The sequence below is a fragment of the Pseudophryne corroboree genome, chromosome 7 (genome assembly GCF_028390025.1).
Source record: "Pseudophryne corroboree isolate aPseCor3 chromosome 7, aPseCor3.hap2, whole genome shotgun sequence".
NCBI classification, from domain to species: domain Eukaryota; kingdom Metazoa; phylum Chordata; class Amphibia; order Anura; family Myobatrachidae; genus Pseudophryne; species Pseudophryne corroboree.
The window spans coordinates 30,790,708-30,817,184 of record NC_086450.1 but is presented as its reverse complement, the minus strand read 5'-3'; positions in this window follow the sequence as shown (position 1 = coordinate 30,817,184).

Below are 26,477 nucleotides of genomic sequence, written 5' to 3'. Positions count from 1 at the left end.
GTGTTATCTTATCTTGTAATTTGTATCACCTATAATAAATGTACTAGACAAAATAGAGCTGGTATTCCAAGTCTTGAACTCATTTTCGGAATCACTAAAGTTATACATGAAATCTGCATATATTATATAAGGCTCTGCAAGTTGGGACAATTGACTTGTAGTCAAAGTATAGTACTTATATGTTCAATGAGCCAGGATTATATATCTCTGTAAAGTATATTTAGGCTTTGCCTGGAAATATTTCCTGGACAGTAGAGATATAGCTCCTTTAATCTGAGCCAATCACAGGTATTAAATAGGAACGTCCACGCATAACATATTGTGTGATTGGACCAGTACTAAACATCACCCCTTTTGTTATGAGCCCACCTATTTGTAAGCCTATTATAATATATTTGCAGATATAAAATACATAAACCATTATATCAATATATGATATAATAAATATATGTTATATAAGATTCCATAAATCAACATTGGCGACCACGGAAGGGACTTGGAATTATTCAGTATCAATTTTGACTAAATACAATATTTAGGGGCAGCGCAAGGGCTATAAGCCCGCTGGGCAAAATACAAGATCACAGTGGAATAAGTTGCAAATGACTAGAGAATTTTATTTTCTAAAAAAGGCCTAAAGTAAGAAATTAAAAAACACGGGTGTTAGAGTTTAACTTATCAGGCTAGCGAACAGATAAGGGAGGATACCACGTGCAAAATATAGGAAATATTGTTCCCAAATACTAAAAGTTTGTAATTCTCAGTGATAGAATACATATAACGAAAGGGAATAAATCTGTAAAATGGCTACAATGTCAAATATAGACAGCATTGTAGTGAAATACATCACAAAGCAAAAGTGTACAGACTTTGCTTGTGATGCCAAATTAAAAGAAAACCCATGGAGCTATGTCCAGGGTTTGTTTGATGATGAAATTAAATCATCAAAGAAAAGGAAACAGAAAGGAATAGCCATTGCAGGCTTGTATGCAGCCTGTTTGGCTATGGATGCTAAATTAAGCAGTTTAGCTAAAACCCTACAAAAATGTAGAGAAGAATCTAATTTAAAAGAAACAGAAAGCAAGGAAAAAATAGATCAGCTAAATATCCAAATTAAAACTTTAACAACACTTAATGACATGGGTAAAATCTCCCAGGATGAAGTGTTACAGAAACATAAAAATGCTCAGAGGGAATCCACAGAATGTAGGAGAGCTCTAACAGAGGTTACAACAGAGAGAGATGAGATAATAAGTGCATATAAAGTTATGCAGGGACAGCTCACAGAATGTATGAAAGGGAAAGCAATTGACCATACCCCTTGTGTGGACAGGGAGATGCAGCTTATGCAAGAGATATCTGTTCTGAAAGGACATATTGCTGCAAACATTAGGATAGGAACTGCAGCCACTGCCCCATATCCTATCTATGCATATGAAAGAGAACAATGGGACACAAATCATGAGGACAGAGAGGACTGCTGGGGAGAGGGGAATTCTACTGAATCTACCCTCAGGGTACCCATAGCAATGGGAGAGTTTGCAGAATCAGCAGCGAATAGGGAGTGCTCTATATTAATAGGCACAGATAGTAGTGATGAAGAAGTACAGACAGAAATTGAGGCACACAGGGCTCATAAACAGCCAGCATTCCTCACTGAGAGTAGGAACACCCTATTGGGATTCAATAGTGAAGGAGAGGCCATTCACTCAAGGGCCCCTAGTGCCAATCATCCCCCACAACCCATAAAAACACTTATGGGAGTGGCAGATATGATTGGAAAAATGAGTTCAGGAGAACACATCACCTCCCATGCAGCTAATGTTCAGCAGAGGTGTGAACTTCTAGGAATTAGAAATCTCACTGATCAGGTTAAGGTACTGCAATTAACAATTCCATTAGCTGCTTGGAGTGCTTTGACAGATTTGATTAAAGAAGGTAAAGGTACATATGAAGAAACTGTAGAGGAGCTACAAAAGATAATTAACCCTTCAGTAGCAGGCACAATGGTTGCATATGAAATCAAACAGCAAAGTGAGGAGAACCCATTAATATATGCAAATAGATTGTGGGCAGCATACAGTGCAGGAAACAGCAAAAATGACAACAGTCAGAAAAACAGCAAAGATTTCAAAAACTTGTTGGTGCATAACTCGCACCCCACAATTAAAGCTAAGTGTGAACACTTGATAGATACCGTAAAGCATAGCTATGATAAAATAATGGGATTAATGCAGCGGTCCTTTCAAGCAGTACAGGCCAGTAAGCAACGTAAGATGGCAGAAAGGAATGAGAAATGTGTTATAAAGAGGGTTGCAGCATTACAGTCAGAAGGTAAACCAATGGTGGTTGAAGGGCCCCACATTCCAGGGGAGGTAAACACACCATTTAACCCACAATGGAACACAGGGTCACAAAGGAGAGGGGGACTTTTTAAAGAGAGATCCATTTTTAGAGGTGGAGGTAGAGGATACCAAGGACATTCAAATGATGGAGCTTGGAATAGACACATGGGTTACTCACAACATTTTGGGAACAGAGGAAAGGACACAGAGTTTAAACACCAGGGTCCCACTTACACAGAGCTAAGACACCAGCTACAGGCCATAAAAGAGAAGTATGAGAATTTAGAAAAAGCAAACAAAGTGCAGCAATCTGACACACAAAAGGAGAAAAATTGACAGTCAGTGGCCCCAAGGATAGTTGCACCAATCACTTTAGATAGGTGCGGGCGCCCTCAAGTCTCGGTTCTGGTCAGGGGCCACCAGCACACAATGTTACTAGACACCGGAGCAGCCATATCAATCCTACATGATGATCAGCCACATCACTCTCCTCTGTCAGCAGGAAAAACAATACATCTCCAAAGCTTTGCAGGGAATAAGGTAGATACAGTGCTGTCAAACCCTCTCCAAATACAAATAGGAGATGTATCTGCAATTCACACATTTGCATTAGCCTCACTGCCAAGTGAAACTAATTTATTAGGGTCTGACTTTATGATCCCTAATGGGTGTATATTGGATCTGACTAACCTTTTACTTCTGCAGAGTTCTCCTAATGTAACACCTGAGGTTGTAATTATACCAGATTCCCATGTAATTGCTGCTGTAAAACCCAATAATGCGAAATATGATGTGCTTAAGGCTAATGTTGATCATCCTTACAAAGAGTTGGTATTACCATTACTTGAACAGTTTCAGGATGCTTTTGCTAAACACAAACATGACTGTGGGAAGGTAAACAAGGTGATTGAAGTCAGTGGTCTTGACCCTCCCCCACAGAAGCAGTACAATTTCCCACAGGAGGCCATAAGCTTCATTCAAGAAACAATTGACTCTCTGTTAGAGCAGCGTGTAATCAGACCATGTGTATCCACTAACAATGCGCCAATATGGCCAGTACGGAAACCGGATGGTTCCTGGCGGCTCACAATTGACTACCGCAAACTTAATGGCCTTACGCTTAGCTGCGCACCCACTGTTGCGTCAATGCCAGACATTCTAAAAATGTTAAGCCCAGAGCATAAATGGTTCAGTTTTAGATATTTCAAATGGGTTTTGGTCTCTGCCTCTATCTGAAGAGTGTCAATACAAATTTGCCTTCACATTTCTGGGAAAGCAATACACGTTTACATGTCTTCCACAGGGCTTCCATAATTCTCCATCATTTTTCCATACTACGATGAGAGAAATTTTAACTGATTTTTCTTCCCACAAGAATTTATTGCAGTATGTAGATGATCTCTTACTAGCAACAGAGACAAAGGAAGAGCATCTTCAGCTACTGGGAGAACTCCTTGGCATCCTCAAAGACGCAGGTTTGAAGTGTAACCCATCTAAAGCTCAGATTTTACGGGAATCTGTTTCCTTCCTGGGGATCAGTGTTACGGCTGATGGGAGAACAATATCGGCAGATAAGGTAAAAACCATCCTTCGTTTACCCCTTCCTGTCAGCATACCTACACTGAGATCCTTCCTGGGGTTGGTAAATTACTCTAGGTCCTTCATTTCTGATTTTTCACAAATATCTGCACCTCTCTATTCTCTCCTCAAAAAGGATATAAAATGGGAATGGACCCCCAGTCACACAAAGGCAGTAGAAACATTAAAAGAAGCACTAGCTAGTGCCCCTGCCCTTGCAAATCCAGACCCACAGTTACCCTTTCACTTAGAGACAGCAGCAACAGAAACAGCCATGTCTGCAGTCCTGTCACAGGAAATACATGCACAGCAAAGGCCCATAGCTTATGCATCAAAGTTACTGACACCAGTGGAATTAAAATACTCCGTGTGTGAAAAACACCTTCTTGCCACATTTTGGGCAGTAAAACAGTTCACATACATGATAGGTCTGAACCCTATCATCTTACATTCCACGCACACACCAACAAGGTTCCTCCTCACAGACAGAATCAAAGATGGGAATGTCTCTAATGCCAGGTTAGCACATTGGGCCCTTTTGTTGCAGGATCGAGATATAACAGTGAAGGCAACTAACAGTCCATCCACCTGTGCATATGGACTAATATACCAGGGACTGACACACACATGTGACTTACTCCCAGCTGACCATTCAAAACATTTGTTTAGAGCAATGCCACAGGAGGCTACAGCCCCTGAACAAACCACCCAGATCTTTACAGATGGTTCATGTTTTTATGTACATGGGTCACCCCATGCAGGTTTTGGTCTGTACATAATGCATCCCCAAACCACACCACAATCTGTTTTTCGATCTTGTGATGTAAAGTCTGCACAGTACGCTGAGCTGGCAGCAGTAGCACATGCCCTTGAATTATTCCAAGACCACAAACATGAAATCGCATTGTACTCGGACTCAGCATGGGTGTGTAATGCCCTTACTGAATTTTTGCCCTTTTGGCAAACTCATCAGTATACCTCATCTGATGGAAGCCCTCTTAAATATGCAGACCTTCTCCAGTACATAGTTTCCCTGGCACAGAGTCTAACACATGTCCCCTGGGTCTGTAAAGTCAAAGGGCATTCAACTACATCACCACACCATGAACAGAATGAAATGTCTGACCTTTTAGCCAAACAAGGGGCACAAGAGGGGGAGCTGTGGCAGATACCGAAAGCAAGCCCAGAGCCAAAAGTGTGCCCTCTTGTATGTGCAGTGGCAAAAAGGCCAGAGATGATAAATGCACCAGACATTTCAGAGATCCAAATGCAGGACCCTGAAATTAAAGAAATCATACAAAAGTTGAGGAATGAGGAGTTGGACTTAACAGAGGGAAATACATTGGCAAAACACACACCAAATCTAACACTAACAGAGGACAAGGAAATGCTTATCCACAATGGGGAAGATACAACATGGGTAGTCCCAAAAGAGTACAGGAATGAAATGATATATCTTGTACACGACCTCCCCACAGGTGGACACCAGGGTGTAGAAAAGACACAGCAGAGACTAAAAACAATAGGTTGGTGGCCAGATATGGTAAAAGATGTACAGCAATACTGTGACAACTGTGTGGTATGTGCCCAAGTTAACCCAGCACCTAGAAAGATAAATGCTCCACTGAGAATCCAGAGAAGGGAAGGTCCCTGGAATGCCTTACAAATTGATTACATGGGCCCTCTGCCTGCCACAGCTAAAAATAACAAATACGTGTTGGTTGTGACTGACCTATTTTCAAAATGGGTAGAAATTTTTCCCTCTAAAAGTAACACAGCCCTGAGCACAGCAAAAATTCTGGTTGATCAGATATTCACACGGTGGGGCCTTCCAACATCGGTTGAATCAGACCAAGGTTCACATTTCACAGGTAATGTGATGCAAACATGCCTGGAAATGCTGGGAATAAAACAAAGCTTCCATGTCCCTTTTCATCCTGAATCTTCTGGACAGGTGGAACGTGCCAACAGACAGATCAAAACTATGTTGAGAAAGTTTGTTGGCATAAATGGTAAGAACTGGGATAATTTGCTACCCCTAGTGGCAATGGCAATAAGGGCCACACCTTCATCAGCGACCCGATTGACCCCCTTTGAATTAATGACAGGCAGGCAAATGAGATTGCCAGAGCACCTTTGGATAGATCTACACACCCCTACTATTGATAGACTATCAATGGATCAGTACCTTACAAAACTGCAAAAAGCACTCACAGAGGTTCATCTGTTTGCAGCACAGCAGTTAGGGAAAGCACAGAGAAAAGCAAAGGCTTATTTTGACAAAGGTGTAAGAGAAAATTGTTGGGAAGTTGGAGAAAGGGTCATGTTTCTAGAACTCCGACCCACAGACCATGGTCTGGGCAAGAAATGGAGAGGACCATTTTCAATAGTGGACAGACTGAGTCCCTCAGTATACAAATTAAGAATCAACGATGCAAAGAAAGTGCAGGACAAATGGGTACATGCCAATCAGATTAAACGGTACAAAGGAGAAGGGTCAACTGAGTAGCGCATCTCTCTTTCTTTCTTATAATTTTATTTTGTTTTGTTTTGGTTTTACAGAAAAATGAGAATCCCGACTTTGGTCCTGTCCTTCGTGGTGAGCCTCCAGATCCAGTGTACCAGTGAGGTCAACATTTCAATTAGAGTGGAAGCCAATCCGATTCACTGTAAAGAGGGAGAATCCATCCTCCTTCCAGTGTCAGTACAAGGCACAACAGGGAAACAGGTATCCTGGTGGGGCCCAGCAGACAAAGAAATTAAAGCCTGGGATAATGGAAACGCAGGAAACTCACCACATTACATGGGTAGAATACATGTTTTTCCAAATGGATCACTATTGCTTAGCCATGCAAACCCTACAGACACAGGAACCTGGATATATGGTTTTATCATCCCCATTCCCATGTATGGGAATCCACCCACAGTAAAGAGGACTTATGTTCCTGGGAGCATCACACTGAATGTGTCCCAGAAAAGAGACCCTACTCCCCCAAGTACCACAACAAAGGCTAAATCACTGCCATCTACTAAAACAGCTGAGTGCCCACCAACAAGTGAAGGACCCACAAGTGGCCTTACTGCCACCTCCATTCCTGGTTCCTTGATAAACAATGTACAATATATACATGTACCAGTAGTCCTAAATCTATCAAAATGGAATATGGCAGAATTTGGTTATTGTGTAAATAGTAATGTTTCTTTATTCTATGCTTCATTACTAGTAGATATTGTTGCTTCTCACCAGAGCAGAACTCAAGACCCATACACAGGACAGGCAACCCCTAACCAAAAAGGTATTTTTAGATCCAGGAAATTACAAAGCTTAGATGGGATCATTGGATCCATCCCTGGACTGTTTGGTTCCGGGATGTCAATTTGGAATAGGGCGGATTTGGAAGTCATCCGCAGACACATAGGCAATTTTGAGCAGAAAGAGGGGCAATATGTTTTGAAGCCTGTCCTGCAGGGCATTGAGGGTCTGGCCAGTGAAGAAAAATTTACTGTTTATAACATGCATGATATAGCAAGATTGTTTTCAGAGACCCAAGCCAAGATAAACGAAATCATTGAACTGAACAATAGAGAAGCCAGACAAAATCAGGTGGGGAAAGAAATAATATGCACTGCATATGGTAATTATGTCCTCAACGCAATCACACATGTAATTAGAGACCTACAATCTGGTAGAATACCTGACATTTTAAGAGATAATGACCTGACCAATTGGTATTGCTCGCAATCTGACATTGGGCATGGGGAAAATACCCCAAGAGATGGTTGCAGACCTCTGCCCATCTCCACAATTAGGAATTTAGGCACTGTGACCCCCCACCCAAATAGAGGTTCACCCCGTTGTTACAACAAGCAGCAACCTTGTGCAGTCAGCGATATCCTATATGTCTCCTTTACCATTTCTCTACCTGTGTTCGACCCAAGCAAGTCTTTATTTGACAAACTGTCTACAGTTCACTCCATTGGATATTTGGAAAAGGACATTTACAAAGAGCGGCTGGACCTACCAGAACTACTGGTCCGAGTCGACGACATCTGGAAAGTTCCACATACTGCTTGCTGTGCAGTCAAGGGAAACCAATACTTGTGTCGCTGCAATGTTTTCGAAATTGAGACGCCAATCTGCGGCCTAGAATCAAGTAAACCAAGTACCCTAATCACAGATATAAATGAACTTGCCACCATTCCCAGCAAAGATATGGATATGGGAGGACCTGAACACAGTGCAAAGCCAAATACATCAACCAGCTATACAGCCAGAGACATTGCTTGTCCAGTGCAGCTAACAAAATGGAGAACTCCAGCGGTGAAGGTTACATACAACATGAATGGACAGTACTGCATAGTCACAAATCACGGAGAGTTCTTGTATGGGGAAAAGTCATGTCCAGTGCCAAACCCAAATTTCTGCTTTAGCCCACATGAGTATACCACCATTGGTCAGACGGTTATCACCCCAATCCCCGTTTATGAAGAGGACATAAATATAGATAGTGAACCAGAAATCTCAAACCTTGGAGAATATATACCTGTGTTCAACATACACATAGATAGTTTAACCTTAGATTTACAGAAACTCCTGGATAGGAAAGACACACACATAGTTCAAATTAATAACATGGTTGAGAAGGCAGATGCCACACTAAATAAATTACTGCATGATGGAGATTTTGAAATAACCATGACAAACACCTGGCTGGAGATTGGTTTAAAGGGCTTGCTGATCGGTCAAACAATCTTGCTAATCATTTTAATTTCACTGATATTGTGGCTTAAGCGCCTTATAAGGCAGGAACGCAGTAAGCTAGAAAAACTGGTAGATGCAAGATATAAGCAATTATTATGTTAATGTATGTGTGGCCATCATCATCAATTCTCACGGCCACAAGGGGGCGACTGTTGCCATATAGACCATTACATAACAATATAATTTAGTAGGTACCAAAGTTAGAACAAATTATGTAAATTAAATAATATGATTTATTACCCAATGTGATTTTAACCAGTTAAGAGTGTGTGTATATATATATTATTGTAAGGTATAACTTAAATAGGTTTGAATGTATTAGTCTTATGTTTTGAGAATTTAGTAGCATGTATTTCTGTGTGTTTTACTGCAAGATTATGGGTCATTATGTAAGAAACAGGTTTTCCCTGTGTAAGCCATATAGCCAGAATACACAATACATTAAGCATTACACAAATTCATCCCTTCCATGCCATTATTCATATCTGAATTAATGAAAGGATTAACGTCTGATCTGCGCTATACCAAGTACAATTAAATCAAAGTTTACATGATATGTAGATATATGTATAATGTATACTTTATTCACACACTGCAAATAAATAATCATAACTTGGTGGATAAAGTCAATAGGTCACCTAGCTCAGGTCTCATAATATGCAAACAGTTACTGGTATGAACAGGGTACATTGGAATTCACAATCAAAGATCTTCATACCTTTAGAAAGTCTATCAACTAGCTGGCCTATTGTCCAGTTATACTGCTGGCCAGAGGCAATGATAATATAGGATCAAACGCACTATAAACAGGTCCCCATCATTTATGCTAACACCCTAGGGCCTAGGCGAAATAGATCGTTTACACATCCATACAAAGGTAGATCTCTGATGGATAAAGAAATACCACATTTTATGATCCCAAATTCCCTACATGCTCACCACCGTGGGACGGAGTTCTGCAGAGAACGTTTTATTACACTTTGGAATCTGTCAAAACCTATAATTATGTACTTCATTGGAAACTGTGGGAATATACTAGTTTTGAATTGGTAGAATATAGGATAAAAGGGGCAGTCTGATAGCTAGAGAGTTAGAAGGAGAGGAGGAAGGAACAAAGTCCAGAGGGAGTCAGGATCCTAAGACGGTAGCTATGAATTATGCCCTCACATATTCTTGCAAGTGTATAGTATGTGTATTAATTGTTTAAATTTGTATAACTGTTTGTGTTTTATGTATGTACCATGGTTAAGGAAGTACAGATAAATTATAAGATTTATTATCATTGTGTTATCTTATCTTGTAATTTGTATCACCTATAATAAATGTACTAGACAAAATAGAGCTGGTATTCCAAGTCTTGAACTCATTTTCGGAATCACTAAAGTTATACATGAAATCTGCATATATTATATAAGGCTCTGCAAGTTGGGACAATTGACTTGTAGTCAAAGTATAGTACTTATATGTTCAATGAGCCAGGATTATATATCTCTGTAAAGTATATTTAGGCTTTGCCTGGAAATATTTCCTGGACAGTAGAGATATAGCTCCTTTAATCTGAGCCAATCACAGGTATTAAATAGGAACGTCCACGCATAACATATTGTGTGATTGGACCAGTACTAAACATCACCCCTTTTGTTATGAGCCCACCTATTTGTAAGCCTATTATAATATATTTGCAGATATAAAATACATAAACCATTATATCAATATATGATATAATAAATATATGTTATATAAGATTCCATAAATCTACAATAGGCACGTGGAGGCCACACACACTACTGAGCCTCATTTTGACTTGTTTTAAGGACATTACATCAAAGTTGGATCAGCATGTAGTGTGTTTTTCCACTTTAATTTTGAGGGTGACTCCAAATCCAGACCTCCATGGGTTAATAAATTAGATTTCCATTGATAATTTTTGTGTGATTTTGTTGTCAGCACATTCAACTATGTAAAGAACAAAGTATTTAATAAGAATATTTCATTCATTCAGATCTAGGATGTGTTATTTTAGTGTTCCCTTTATTTTTTTGAGCAGTATATATATATATATATATATATATATATACAGTGTGTATGTATGTATGTATGTATATATATATATATCACTTTCTTTTCCATGGGTTAGCACAAAGCATTACACACAAACTTATAATTACGATGTAGCCAGAGAAGAAGATGCCACTTAAGAACAGGAGACTACAAGCTGCACTGACAATATAAATGAAATGTCCGCCCTCATTTCTCTGGGCTGCTATCTGTATCTGCAGCACAATATTCTCTCCTCTAAATCTGCCGTTTTGTCACAGTCATCAGAAATTACATTTGGAAAGAGGAGATAACTACAGAACTACTCCAGGCAGTCCCAAAGTACCAATAAATTGCCTTTAAAAAACATGGGTTGCCTAAGACTGACACAAAGATAAATTGAATGAAAACCGAGGGTTTCTTAGATGAAGCTTCGGCATCAGATAAGGAACCCAAATTAGCTCATAATGGAGAGATCCATTCTCACTGGACATTTTGTTTGGTATAGAAAATTAATTTACCTTGTTCGGTTATGGGAACCTCATCAGTTATGTTGTGGCATGGAGATGTACTTATCGGACCTTGTGTGCTGCCGCTGAATTTAGTGTGCGTCTACCTGAGGATCTGATAAGAATTTAAACAAACCTTGTGCAGTCTTTGGATGTTAACATGGGATTTATTCCAATATTGTCTGGTATTATTAATGTGACTTATTTAATAACATTTGTTGCTGAGAAATTAGATGACGCTGTAGGTGTAGATGGAGTTTTTAGCTGGTTGTTTTCTTAAACGTACGCGTTGATGGAAAATAAAAAGGCAACATGATCTGATAAGACCTAGACAAGTGATGGGCACAGATTTATGAAGTGTAAAAGCGCTGATCGCAGCACAGAACACTCTCTGCAGGTGATACGCACATCGATATAATACCCCAGGGAGCAGGCACTTATAATGATGGAATGGCATTATTGGAACGAGATAAAAAGATGGAATGGGTGCATTATTATTACTATTGCTTATACAGCACCACCAAATGACACGCCACTGTAGAGAGAATATGGGGCATGTTTATTAATTATCGGGAATTGGTCTCTGATAATTTCTTATCGCCAATCTTGGCAATAAGAAATTAAGGATCGCCTAGGAGTATTAATAGTCACTAAATACAATAATACTGTATGGTACCTTGACAAAGACTAAGGGGTCTATGGGGGTTATTCAGACTAGAACACGGCCGCATCCAAGTGGTCTACGCACGCGCACCGGCAGTTGTGCGTGTGCATGACCTTACACATTGTGGCCGCATCCAGGAAGGACGCGTCCGCAGTGTGATTGACAGAAGCAGCTGTCTGGAGAGGGGGCGTCATTGTGGTGTTGGGAGGGGGGGGGGGGGGTCTTCCAGAAGAAAAGATGAAGAACAGCCAGCCAACAACAGATTTCAAACCACCTTGCCATCTCTCTAGGAATTTCCAGGGAGGGTCTTGAATTTTGGGTAGTTATCCCAGACGGATCCGGCCCTAACAAATTTGATGTCCTAGGCAAGATTTTTGTTTGTGCCCCCTAGCCAATAATCCCACCACCTTCATTGCGGGCGGGTCCGGTGCAATGCACCAGCTGCACCACCGCTAGTTCTACCTCTGGCCTAGTACCCTATTTCATAACTCCATACAACCCCCCACACCCCTTTTCCCATACATACACACCTTACGCCCATGATCTCCCACTGTCCACATACACCCCCTACCTTCACAAACCCATTCTCTATCTCCATAACCCTATACTCCCCACACCCTACTCCCCCTGTCCCCCCCACATACACCTCATTTCCCTCTACCCCTCACACACCTTAGTCACTTTGTTTCCTCACATATACCCCATAACCCTCTACCCCCACCTCACACACCATAATCCTCCCACATATAACCCTCTGCCCCCACACGCACCCTAGTCCTCCTGTTCCCTCACAAATACCCCATCCCAGATCCCTGGAGTGTAGACTATCCTTACCAGGGACGTGGTTGGACTGGGGATCTGATGGGGTGAACTGCGTCATAACGGCCCCACCCTAATGCTGAAAATTGCACAGTACAACAGGAGGTTGGCCACGATTTGAGACCTCCCCCCCCCCCTCCCGCCCCTGAATTGAATCTCCTTACTACCTGATCTCCTGGAGGCCACCAGAGACGCGCCATCAACTATGATTATCATTTAAAAGAATACGCGAGGAATTAAACTCTGTTGCGCAGGAGAGGAGCAGCTAAGAAATATTGCCAGAGTGTAATATAGTCCCAGTTTGGAATCAATTTGGGATTCCAAGTGGAGCCAAGTCCCGGCTCTGGTCTGTTGTCAGTTTGAAACTTGGATTTAAAAACTGAACTCGGTTTTGGATTGCATGTAAACAGCAAGTCAATTACCTTGAGAAAGACCCGAGTGCGGGTTGAAACGCGTTGGTAGAGGGCGGCTACGGTGGCACGGTGTTTGTTTCTAACAACCAGGATAGGTGAGGAGTCCAGAGAGCGATCCGGAACGCGAACTGGGAGGACACCTTTCTCCACACCATCTAGAGTATACACACCTATATACTCGTGATTTCTGGTAATTGATTCAATCCTATTGTCACCTATGTCACCTGATGAGCTTGGGATAAGGAGCAGAGGATACAGTTTTTTAATTGTTCGATTTATACATTTCATTTGGTAATTGTGCATACTGTACATTTGGATTCCAGGAGGGAATCAGTCCAGCAGTTGTTTTAAATTTTTAAAAATAAAAAAAACGTATTATGCTATGCGTTTCTTTTATACTTTTTTTTTATGTGAATTGATGCTGGATCCAGGTCGGTTTATGTGTCCATGAACATCACAAAGGACGTTGTTACATGTTGAACGTACATCTGAGTCTGGTAATTGAGCCAATTTTATATCAGTGGGCCACTGCGTATAGAGTCATTTGGGGAAGAAGTCTGAAATTCTGAGAAACACTGTGTTCAGGGTCTGTGGAGGCAACATTTGGTTTGATTGAAAGGGATACTGTTATACGTCTGATTGAATTTACAGATCTGGTAATTGGATTAGTGTCTCTGTCCCGTACACCACCTATAAGTGTCATTCAGGGAGGAGATTGCATAGAGCATATATATCATTGATTATCTGTACGTACTATGCTATATGGTTTTTCTTTCCTCTCCATATGAACTCGGGGATTATTCGAGTTGAATTTGGCAGAAGATAGTTTGGAGACAGGACCTCGGAGGAACTATACATCGCCTTGATACTAATTAATTAAGGGAAGTTCCCCATCATACATTTGTCTTTTAGAGTTAGTGCCTATACATCTATTGCTCAACACACACACAAATCTAAACAGCAAGTCAGCCCACTAAAAAATCAGATTAGAGATGGGACTCCAGATGGTATTAATATACCTTTGGATTTTATGAAAGCACCACCTTTGAAAAAGACCTCCTGGTCGAAACGCGTCGGTTTGGTGCTTTACAGAACTTTCCAGGGACTGTCATTTGAGAACATCCGCCTCGCACACCTCTGGGTAAGACTCTCTTTTCCCTGGACTATTAACAGCAGCACCAGTGGTGTATGTAGAGACGAGAACATAACATCAGTGTTTCCATGGCAATGAACTGGATATCTGTTTTCTAATGAAAATAAATGTATATGTTGGAATAAAAAAAGTTTTTATCTACCCTGAATATTGAATACTGTGGGATAAGGACCAGGGTTGGCGTCAAAGAAACCCTGTTGTGTGGGCTTTGAAGACAAATGAAGAAACTTTCATGTGAGCACCCGATTTTGAAAATATACCTTTATAAACATTTTCCTTCTTTCTTTTATGTAAGAAAAGTGAGAAGCCATTTTTTGGGCAGAATCACGTATGGTGACCCTATAAATCAAAAATCACCACCCCATAAAGAATATCTTTATGGTTGTAGGGACTGACGAATGTATTTAACAAACCAGTAGTAGGTGTTACACTATGTTTGATTTTTATCTTTTTCATTTGCATTCTGACCTTTGTGTGATGGCTGCCTGAGGAAATATTTCACGGCTACATATAACGCCACCATTTGAACTCGTCTGAATAGGGGAGTATTAGAGCTTATTAATTTCATTGTACCCTGCATTGTGTATCCATCTGTGGAGCGCAGAAATATTATTTTCTCACTGTATGATTGTCATTTGCTCTCCATACAGTGGAACATGGTTTTGCCAAGGTGCAAATTTGCTTCTTTTTGTTCTGTTTTTGTGTACATTGGGGGTCATTCGGAGTTGTTCGCTCGTTATTTTTTTCTCGCAACGGAGTGAATAGTCGCTAATGCGCATGCGCAATGTCCGCAGTGCGACTGCGCCAAGTAAATTTGCTATGCAGTTAGGTATTTTACTCACGGCATTACAAGGTTTTTTCTTCGTTCTGGTGATCGTAATGTGATTGACAGGAAGTGGGTGTTTCTGGGCGGAAACTGGCCGTTTTATGGGTGTGTGCGAAAAAACGCTACCGTTTCTGGGAAAAACGCGGGAGTGGCTGGGGAAACGGGGGAGTGTCTGGGCGAACGCTGGGTGTGTTTGTGACGTCAAACCAGGAACGAAACTGACTGAACTGATCGCAGATGCCGAGTAAGTCTGGAGCTACTCAGAAACTGCTAAGAAGTGTCTATTCGCAATTCTGCTAATCTTTCGTTCGCAATTTTGATAAGCTAAGATTCACTCCCAGTAGGCGGCGGCTTAGCGTGTGCAAAGCTGCTAAAAGCAGCTAGCGAGCGAACAACTCGGAATGAGGGCCATTGCCCGTTATATTTTCAAGTGCAATTACATTGTATAGTTTCTCTGTATTCATTTGAGTTAATCCTACGCATGCACCGCAGGGTGGTACATTGTTTATAGGGGGTCATTCTGAGTTGATCGCTCGCTGGTGATTTTCACAGCGATTAAGTAGAAAAATGGCAAAACTGCGCATGCACTGCAATGCGCAGGCGCATTGTACGTTTACAAAGAGGATCGGTGCTGGGCAATGGATTTAGCGAAGATTCCATTCGCACAGCCGAACGCAAGGAGATTGACTGAAAGAGGGCGTTTATGGTTGTCAGCTGACCGTTTTCTGGGAGTGTTTGGGAACACGGAGGCGTGTCCAGGCGTTTGCAGGGTGGGTGTCTGACGTCAATTCTGGGACCAAAAAGACTGAAGTGATCGCAAGGGCTGAGTAAGTCCAGAGCTACTCTGAAACTGCACAAAATGTTTTTGCTGCGCTCAGCTGCAAAGGCGTTCGCACACTTGCAAAGCGAAAATACACTCCCCTGTGGGCGGCGACTATCCGTTTGCACGGCTGCTAAAAGTAGCTAGCGAGCGATCAACTCGGAATGACCCCCATAGTTGACTTAGGTGCAACATTTTTAAAATGTGCTTCTCCGTGTAACTGGAACACTTGAATCCCTCTTTCAGTCGCAGTTGGGCACATTATTATGAGGGTTATTAAAATGTCTAGGGTTGCAGTCAGGTTAGCGCCAGGTCTCCCTCTAACTGTGATCGCTTTGCTGCAGAAGGTGGAGATTTGTATCATGGTCAGGCTAGAAACTGGAATCTCTGTATTAATAAGAACAGCAGTACACAGGTAGGTTAGAAGCCCAGCATTTCTTTCTTCTATACAGTTTCTGTAGCTCTTCTTTCTTATGTATCCCGCTACAAACTGTCTCCCGCTACATACTGTCTCCTGCTACATACCGTCTCCCCCTACATACCGTCTCCCGCTACATACCGTCTCCCGCTACATACCGTCTCCCGCTACATACTGTCTCCCGCTACATACCATCTCCCGCTACATACCGTCTCCCGCTACATACCGTCTCCCGCTACATACTGTCTCCCGCTACATACTGTCCCCTGCTACATACCGTCTCCCGCTACATACTGTCTCCTGCTACATACCGTCTCCCGCTACATACTGTCTCCCGCTACATACTGTCTCCCGCTACATACCGTCTCCCGCTACATACTGTCTCCTGCTACATACCGTCTCCCGCTACATACTGTCTCCCGCTACATACTGTCTCCTGCTACATACCGTCTCCCGCTACATACTGTCTACTGCTACATACCGTCTCCCGCTACATACTGTCTCCTGCTACATACCGTCTCCCGCTACATACTGTCTCCCGCTACATACGGTCTCCCGCTACATACCGTCTCCCGCTACATACTGTCTCCTGCTACATACTGTCTCCCGCTACATACTGTCTCCTGCTACATACTGTCTCCCGCTACATACTGTCTACTGCTACATACTGTCTCCCGCTACATACTGTCTCCTGCTACATACCGTCTCCCGCTACATACCGTCTCCCGCTACATACTGTCTCCTGCTACATACCGTCTCCCGCTACATACTGTCTCCTGCTACATACCGTCTCCCGCTACATACTGTCTCCCGCTACATACTGTCTCCCGCTACATACCGTCTCCCGCTACATACTGTCTCCTGCTACATACCGTCTCCCGCTACATACTGTCTCCCCCTACATACTGTCTCCTGCTACATACCGTCTCCCGCTACATACTGTCTACTGCTACATACCGTCTCCCGCTACATACTGTCTCCTGCTACATACCGTCTCCCGCTACATACTGTCTCCCGCTACATACGGTCTCCCGCTACATACCGTCTCCCGCTACATACTGTCTCCTGCTACATACTGTCTCCCGCTACATACTGTCTACTGCTACATACTGTCTCCCGCTACATACTGTCTCCTGCTACATACCGTCTCCCGCTACATACCGTCTCCCGCTACATACTGTCTCCTGCTACATACCGTCTCCCGCTACATACCGTCTCCCGCTACATACTGTCTACTGCTACATACCGTCTCCCGCTACATACTGTCTCCCGCTACATACCGTCTCCCGCTACATACTGTCTCCTGCTACATACCGTCTCCCGCTATATACTGTCTCCAATGTTTAAATTTTACATTTGATTATTGAAGTATTTAAAATATCTAGACTTGAAAAGACTAGGGGAACAGGCAAAAGTAATAGAGCCATAGATATAAAAATAAATAAATTATATAATACATATCAGGTCTCATTTTTGGTTGCTTTTCCATATGACCGCAACAGTCTGCTTACTGCCTTATGCTAATGACAGCATATGCCTGTGTATGGCGCGTATCCATGGGCCTATGTGCGAGAGGATTGCCCACTGGTTTATTGCCTGCTGGCGTATCTGCAAGTATTAGTATTGGGCCCTTGCTGGGGGCAAGAGATCCCTCTGCAACTGGCATCCCATCTGCATCATCTGCACCACCTGCCTGAAACGTTGTTAGAAATATGCTGTATGCCTAAATAAACACTGATCTTGCAGTGATGGCCTCTTCTTGTGAAATATATATCTGTATATATAAATTTATATATTAGAAAAGGAGAACGCAGTATGGTTCCTCAGGGGGAGGATACTTCATTATCTTACCAAGATGGCTGCCACTACTATTGTTGCGCATGCACTCCATCTTGCTACTGTGTATGAGTGACATTGTGGGAGATGGAAGTTTCCCTTTATCTCCAGAGACCATTTGCACGATACACCGCTATTCCAGCACCCTGCACCGCTACTGCATCCAGGAGGACAGTCTGTCTGAACCCCGCACAGCTCTGCTTCTTGCCCATAACCAGTGTAACAGTGGGCCTAATTCAGACCTGATCGACTGACACAGACATGCGGGGGGACGCCCAGCACAGGGCTAGTCCGCCCCACATGTCAGTGCCGGCCCCACCGCACAAGTACAAAAGCATCGCACAGCGGCGATGCTTTTGTACTTGAAGAGTATCTCCCAGTCAGCGCAGCTCCTGCGTGCTGGCCGGGGGATACTCGTCATTGTGATGGTCGCAGCCGCTGCGTGTGACATCACGCAGCCGCTGCGGGCTGCCCCCCCCCCCCCGCCCCCCGCACAGTCTGGCCATGCCTGCGTTGGCCGGACACGCCCACAAGACGGCATCCAAACACCGCCGTGCTGCCGCCTCCCGCCCAGTGACCGCCTCTGCCTGTCAATCAGGCAGAGGCAATCACTGGGCTACAACAGCCGTCGGCTGCCTGGCATGCGCCAGCGCACTGTGGCGCATGCGCACTTCTGACCTGAACGCTGCGCTGCAATGAACGGCAGCATGCGATCAGGTCAGAATGACCCCCATTGAGTAAGGCTGTACCATCATTGCAGAATAAACCACACTACCTGGTTACGCTATAAATATATATGTGTATATATATATAGAGAGAGAGAGAGAGAGAGAGAGAGAGAGAGAGAGAGAGAGAGAAAGAGAGATGTATATATATATATATATATATATACACTGCTCAAAAAAGTAAAGGGAACACTAAAATAACACATCCTAGATCTGAGTGAATGAAATATTCTTATTAAATAGTTTGTTCTTTACATAGTTGAATGTGCTGACAACAAAATCACACAAAAATTATCAATGGAAATCAAATTTATTAACCCATGGAGGTCTGGATTTGGAGTCACACTCAAAATTAAAGTGGAAAAACACACTACAGGCTGATCCAACTTTGATGTAATGTCTTTTAAACAAGTCAAAATGAGGCTCAGTAGTGTGTGTGGCCTCCACGTGCCTGTATGACCTCCCTACAACGCCTGGGCATGCTCCTGATGAGGTGGCGGATGGTCTCCTGAGGGATCTCCTCCCAGACCTGGACTAAAGCATCCGCCAACTCCTGGACAGTCTGTGGTGCAACGTGGCGTTGGTGGATGGAGCGAGACATGATGTCCCAGATGTGCTCAATTGGATTCAGGTCTGGGGAATGGGCGGGCCAGTCTATAGCATCAATTCCTTTACCTTGCAGGAACTGCTGACACACTCCAGCCACATGAGGTCTAGCATTGTGTTGCATTAGGAGGAACCCAGGGCCAACCGCACCAGCATATGGTCTTACAAGGGGTCTGAGGATCTCATCTCGGTACCTAATGGCAGTCAGGCTACCTCTGGCGAGCACATGGAGGGCTGTGCGGCCCCCCAAAGAGATGCCACCCCACACCATTACTGACCCACTGCCAAACCGGTTATGCTGGAGGATGTTGCAGGGAGCAGAACGTTCTCCTTGGCGTCTCCAGACTCTGTCATGTCTGTCACATGTGCTCAGGGAGAACCTGCTTTCATCTGTGAAGAGCACAGGGCGCCAGTGGCGAATTTGCCAATCTTGGTGTTCTCTGGCAAATGCCAAACGTCCTGCACGGTGTTGGGCTGTAAGCACAACCCCCACCTGTGGACGTCGGGCCCTCATACCACCCTCATGGAGTCTGTTTCTGATCGTTTGAGTAGACACATGCACATTTGTGGTTTGCTGGAGGTCATTTTGCAGGGCACCGGCAGTGCTCCTCATGTTCCTCCTTGCACAAAGGTGGAGGTAGCGGTCCTGCTGCTGGGTTGTTGCCCTCCTACGGCCTCCTCCACGTCTCCTGATGTACTGGCCTGTCTCCTGGTAGCACCTCCATGCTCTGGACACTACGCTGACAGACACAGCAAGCCTTCTTGCCACAGCTCGCATTAATGTGCCATCCTGGATGAGCTGCACTACCTGAGCCACTTGTGTGGGTTGTAGACTCCGTCTCATGCTACCACTAGAGTGAAAGCACCGCCAGCTTTCAAAGTGTCCAAAACATCAGCCAGAAAGCATAGGAGCTGAGAAGTGGTCTGTGGTCACCACCTGCAGAACAACTCCTTTATTGGGGGTGTCTTACTAATTGCCTATAATTTCCCCCTGTTGTCTATTCCATTTGCACAACAGCATGTGAAATTGATTGTCAATCAGTGTTGCTTCCTAAGTGGACAGTTTGATTTCACAGAAGTGTGATTGACTTGGAGGTACATTGTGTTGTTTAAGTGTTCCCTTTATTTTTTTGAGCAGTGTATATATATATATATATATATATATATATACTGTATATGTATGTACATATATATATATATATATATATATATACACACACACTGTATGTGTGTGTGTGTGTGTGTGTGTGTGTGTGTGTGTGTGTGTGTGTGTGTGTGTGTGTGTGTGTGTGTATATATTTTTTTTTTTTTTTCATTATTATTATTTTTTTATTTACCTGTCTTTCCACTGGACGCCAGTTAGCCTCACCCCCCGCCTTTTTTCTCCAGCCCCATTCCTTAATGTACCCTACATTAACCTCAAACACAATGTGTCTCTCCAGCCTCATGTACAGTATTCAATGTTTCTCCAGCCTCATGCCCCCCCACCCCCACCCTCCCCCACCCCTAGTGTCTCTTTAGCATCTTGCTGCCACCCCCTGTATTTTCTGTGATCTGTCTACCCTCCATCTTGCATTAGGTTGCACAAGGGAGTGACAGTTATCTTCCCATTTCTGACCCCTGAACACACACACATATGGGGTGGTAATCGATTGTTTGAAAAGTTAGTTGGGTGCCTTTTTTTCTATCTAAGAGACAGGAAAAAATAGACACCCAGCCAATTGAATATCCCCCATGGGGTCTATTCATGAAGCAGTGAAAAGTGTAGAGAAGTGAGCCAGTGGAAAAGTTGCCCATGGAATCCAATCAGCTGCTATGTATAATTGTAGAATGTACTTTATAAATGTTACCACAACACTGATTGGTTCTTCTCCACTGGCTCGCTTCTCCACTCTTTTCACTGCTTCATGACTAGACTCCTATCATCTCTGTTACTCTCAGCTTTGTTCCTTGCTTCCTTCTCCCCTCTCTGTTGCTATAATCTCTGATCTCACCCTCTCATCCCTCACCCCGTTCCTTATCCCCATCGCTCTCCTAACTATCCCACTCCCATCATTCCTAACCCCCCCTCCCCCCCCGTACACCCCAAGTCATAACTAGTGTGTGCAGGTGCCACCAGTAGGTGGGGCATTTGTGAGTACCTTGGGAGGGGGGCTTTTAGTAATGCCATAATGGGGTTATGTCTGTGAGTGTTGTGGGTGGGGATGGTTGCAGGTGCTGCGAGTGCAGGGTGGGTCTGAGAATGAAACATGTCGGGGCATGGTCTCCTGGCCCCAGGTATGCTGATACGTGGACTGTACATGTATGTATGTATGTATATGTATATATATATATATAAATGAGATGAGTGGGGTCGGTTCCCTGAGAACTGAACCCCACAAACTTCGCTACCCGAGCCCGACAGTCCGGCTCGGGTTTTCCCGCCTGACTCGGAAACCAGAAGGAGTCAAAACGTCATCATCCCGCTGTAGAATTCTCACTGGGTTTGGATTCCATATAAGGAGCCGCGGTCACTGCCATTTTCACTCCGGCATTGGAGAGTGTAGCGAGAGGACGTGTCTCCGTCCTCAGTGTCTGTGTGGGAGGGAAGTGGGGTGCTGATTCCAGTGCTGTCTTGTGCTGCTCAGTCCAGTGTAGTGTCTTATGCTGCATCAGTCCAGTCACAGTGGTGGTGTCCTCTGCTGCCATATGTCCAGTGTAGCTGTACAAATCCAGTGCAGTGGGGCTGTGTTGTCCTGCATCAGTACAGTGGTAGTGTCTTGTGCCTCATCAGTCCAGTCACAGAGGTGGTGTCCTCTGCTGCCATATGTCCAGTGCTGCTGTATAAGTCTAGTCCAGTGGTGCTGTGTTGTGCTGCATCAGTCCAGTGGTGGTGTCTTGTGCTGCATCAGTCCAGTCACAGTGGTAGTGTCCTCTGCTGTCATATGTCCAGTGCTGCTGTATACAGATGGGTCCTCTGTTATCTTGACTTTTTCTGCGCCTAGACGGAGGTTTAGTCACGCCTAGGCGATAGCTTAGGTTGCTGAGTTTAATCACGGACAGGCGCGTTGAGGCGCGACTAGATACTCAGCATGCAATACACATCTCCACCACTGGGTGGCTAATGCTCCACTAATCCAGTACTTTAGTTTGAATAGCGGCGGATTGATCTACAGTACAAGCTCTGGCAAATGGTCAGTGACGACTGTAATGTTAATATACAGTCCTGTACTGCATAGTGTACACACAGATGGTGACCAATGGTCAGACGAACAGAGTAAAAAAAAATAAAAAATAGTTTATTCAGATGCAAACGAACGTGTTAAAACACTTGTGTATGCAGACGCAACTAATGTGTGAACACTTGTGTATGCAGACGCAACTAATGTTGAAAGGAATAATGTAGCTCATTGTATTTACAGTATGTACAGTGCACTAAATGAGCGTCCAAGTCCCCTAATGGCATAAACGAACACCAATGGGAAGGAATCGCTGTTGCATTACCTTTACCTTTACATGAACTTGTGTATCTTCCATGCAGCTATGTTCAGTAGGCTAGCGGTGAAGGCTCCCACCTCCCATGCTGAGGGTCCCAGTTTCGATTCCCAAAGTGACAATCTATATTTTTTCCCCCCTGACATTCACTTTATTATTATTATTTTTCCTGTGTAATCCATTGTAAAACATTCAATGGAAGGGTGCACACATGTTTCACATAAATCAGGGTAAATCTGCAGGATTGATCTAATTAGCTGTTCGTGCTAATTAGTACGCTAATAGAAAATACTGTACAGAGATACTAAGGATGGTAATTTGGCATCCAGGAACTTAGGGAGGGCTTTTATCTCTCTCCATTATACATAGAAAGATTAAACTTGCCACTGTACGTTACAAGCTGTTTGTGCTAATTAGAACACTAGTAGAACATACTGTACATGGATACAGATAAAAGCTCCTCCCTAAGTTCCTAAGTTCCTGGATGCCAAATCACTGTCCTTAGTATCTCTGTACAGTATTTTCTATTAGAGTACTAATTAGCACGAACAGCTAATTAGTACTCTAATAGAACATACTGTACAGAGATACTAAGTACAGTGATTTGGCATCCAGGAACTTAGGGAGGATCTTTTATCCATTACACATAAAAGACTAAACTTGCCACTGTACGTTACAAGCTGTTTGTGCTAATTAGTACACTAGTAGAACATACTGTACAGAGATACTAAGGATGGTGATTTGGTATCCAGGAACTTAGGGAGGAGCTTTTATCTCTCTCCATTGTAATCTTTCTAAGTATAATGGAGAGAGAAAAAAGCTCCTCCCTAAGTTTCTGGATGTCAAATTACCGTGCTTAGCATTTCTGTCCAGTATTTCCTATCTAGCCAGAAACCCTGCATCCCGTGCAAGCTGATGAACAACTGGAGGGGACCCGACTCACGGTTGCTTACCGCTTCCCTTTGCAGTATCACATAAACTAATTGGTCTGCCCTGAAAGCCAAGAGTCTCCTCTTTTGTATGGTACCAGTCCTGAGTCTCTGGGATACCCAGAACCAGAGATATCAGTACGCAAAGTGGACACATTTTCCCATAGACTATAATGGGCCCATTAATTCACACCCACCATGGATTCCGACACTTGCCATGAGCCTTGTGGGGATTAAAGAAACTTGGGGTTGATCTCCTCCGGTAGCTAGTTGTCTCCCCTTCCATACCAACCTAATTCTGAGCCAATTGGACCCTCAGAACTGGAGACATTAAGCTTTAAGCCCATTTTAATTAAATGTAATTTAATAGCTCACATAAACCGAACGTCAATGGACCATTGCTTTAACACGTTCGTTTGTATCTGTCCACATTACTTTTATTTATTGATTTATTGGTTTCTTTTTTTGGGTCCCGACAGACAATTTATATTTTCAACAGCATCTCTGACCTCCGCTGGTTAATCCCCACCTCCCCACTCCCCCTTCCCCCTCCCCTTAATGCTGTTAGGGGACTCGGATGCTCATATTGGAAAACACTGTATTTTCCACAGCCTCCCCCTACCCCCATCCCCCTTCCTACTCCCTCCCCCTAACCCCATCCCCCATCATTGTGTTATGCCAGACATAACACAATGAAGCCTGGCCGGATAAGTGAGATCCGTGCAGGGCTTCATTGTGTACAGTATTAAAAGAGTTAAAAGTGTTAAAAATAAATTCCCTGTGTGTCCTTTCTATTCTGTATTGCGGGCGTCCCCGCTAGCTTGGCCGTTATGATCGGACCTGCTATGGACTCCTGCGTTCTCAGGAGACTGTGGCCGCCGCTATCTTAATAAAGACTGCGAAGATACAACAGTGCACACAGGATTTATCAACATACATTAATATAATTAGAGATGTATTATTTAATTATATATGCATTTAGTACATGACACACTGTCCACCTATGCGCATTTCTCTCCGTTATAGGGCTTCCTCAGGGCTTTAGTCATTGGTGTTGGTTTATGCCTTAGAGGACTCGGACGCTCATACTGTATTTCAAAAGCACAGTATTTTCACCTGTATCCCCCTACCCCCATTGCCCTTCCCCCCTGGGAGCCTGCACAGTTCATGCAGTAGACAGGTCAGGTTACAAGACATGTGCAATAGTATACTGTGTATGAAAATCACATAGAGAACTGCAGTTGCATTGATACTGTAGATGTGTAAATGGTACAGTAGCAGTGAGCCACTCATTAAGTACAACACAGATTCTCTAACGCTGACGACCTACAGTACTGTGTTGCTCGAACAGTTAGTTGCGTCAGAATACACTAATTTATATTTACTGGTATGTCTACAGGTGCTCACTACCGCTGTGTAGATAGCGAATGAGTCACTCCTGCAGATTTACCCCGAATTGTGTGAAACCTCTGTGCACCCTTCCATTGAATGTTTTGCAATGGATTACACAGACAAAACGGGAACACACACAAAAAAAAAAACCATTGGCACTTTGGGAATCAAACCCGGGACTATCAGCGTGGCAGGCGGGAACCTTTATCGCTAGTCCACAACACTGCATTGAAGATTCACAAGTTCATGTGTAAAAGTACTGCAAAGAGCGATTCCTTCCCATTGGTGTTCGTTTATGCCGTTAGGGGACTCGGACGCTCATTTTGTGCACTGTACATACTGTAAAGTCAATGAGCTACAATATTCCTTTCACACATTAGTTGCGTCTGCATACACAAGTGTTTTAACACATTCATTTGCATCTGTATAAACTGTACACACAGTGATTTGGTATCCAGGAACTTAGGGAAGAGCTTTTATCTCTCTCCATTATACTTAATACTACGGGATTTGGATGCTCACATATCCCTAACATCAATAGACCATACTGTATCTGTAACTTGTTCATTTGCATCTGTATATGCTGTACTATTTGCATCTGTACTGTATATACTGTTATATACTGTATGACATAATGTAGCATAATGAGACGCACCAGTAAAATAGTTCTTACGCTGTAGTTCACTATTGTATTTTAATGGAGACCACACACATGCGCATTGGTGATTTTAAAAAGTGGTGGATGATCTTAGGTATTACACTCAAAGGTAACGCCAAACGCTCTGTGCGTCTCTCTTCGACTTGGCGCGCCTCCTTGTGCCCAGGCACGATGCGTATGCCTGATCGCGACTAACGCCTCAGTCAGCAAAAAAAAACGGAGGACCCATCTGTAAATCTAGTCTATTAGAAGTGGTGCTGTGTTGTCCTGCATCAGTTCAGTGGTGGTGTCCCTGTGCTGCTGTATTAGTCCAGTGGAACTGCCATATATGTCCAGTGATACTGCCGTATATGTCGAGCGGTACTGCCGTATATGTCCAGTGATACTGATGTATGTGTCCAGTGGTACTGCCGTATATGCCCATTGATACTGCTGTATATGTCCAACGGAACTGCCGTATAAATCCAGTGATACTGCCATATGTGTCCAGTGGTACTGCCGTATAAATCCAGT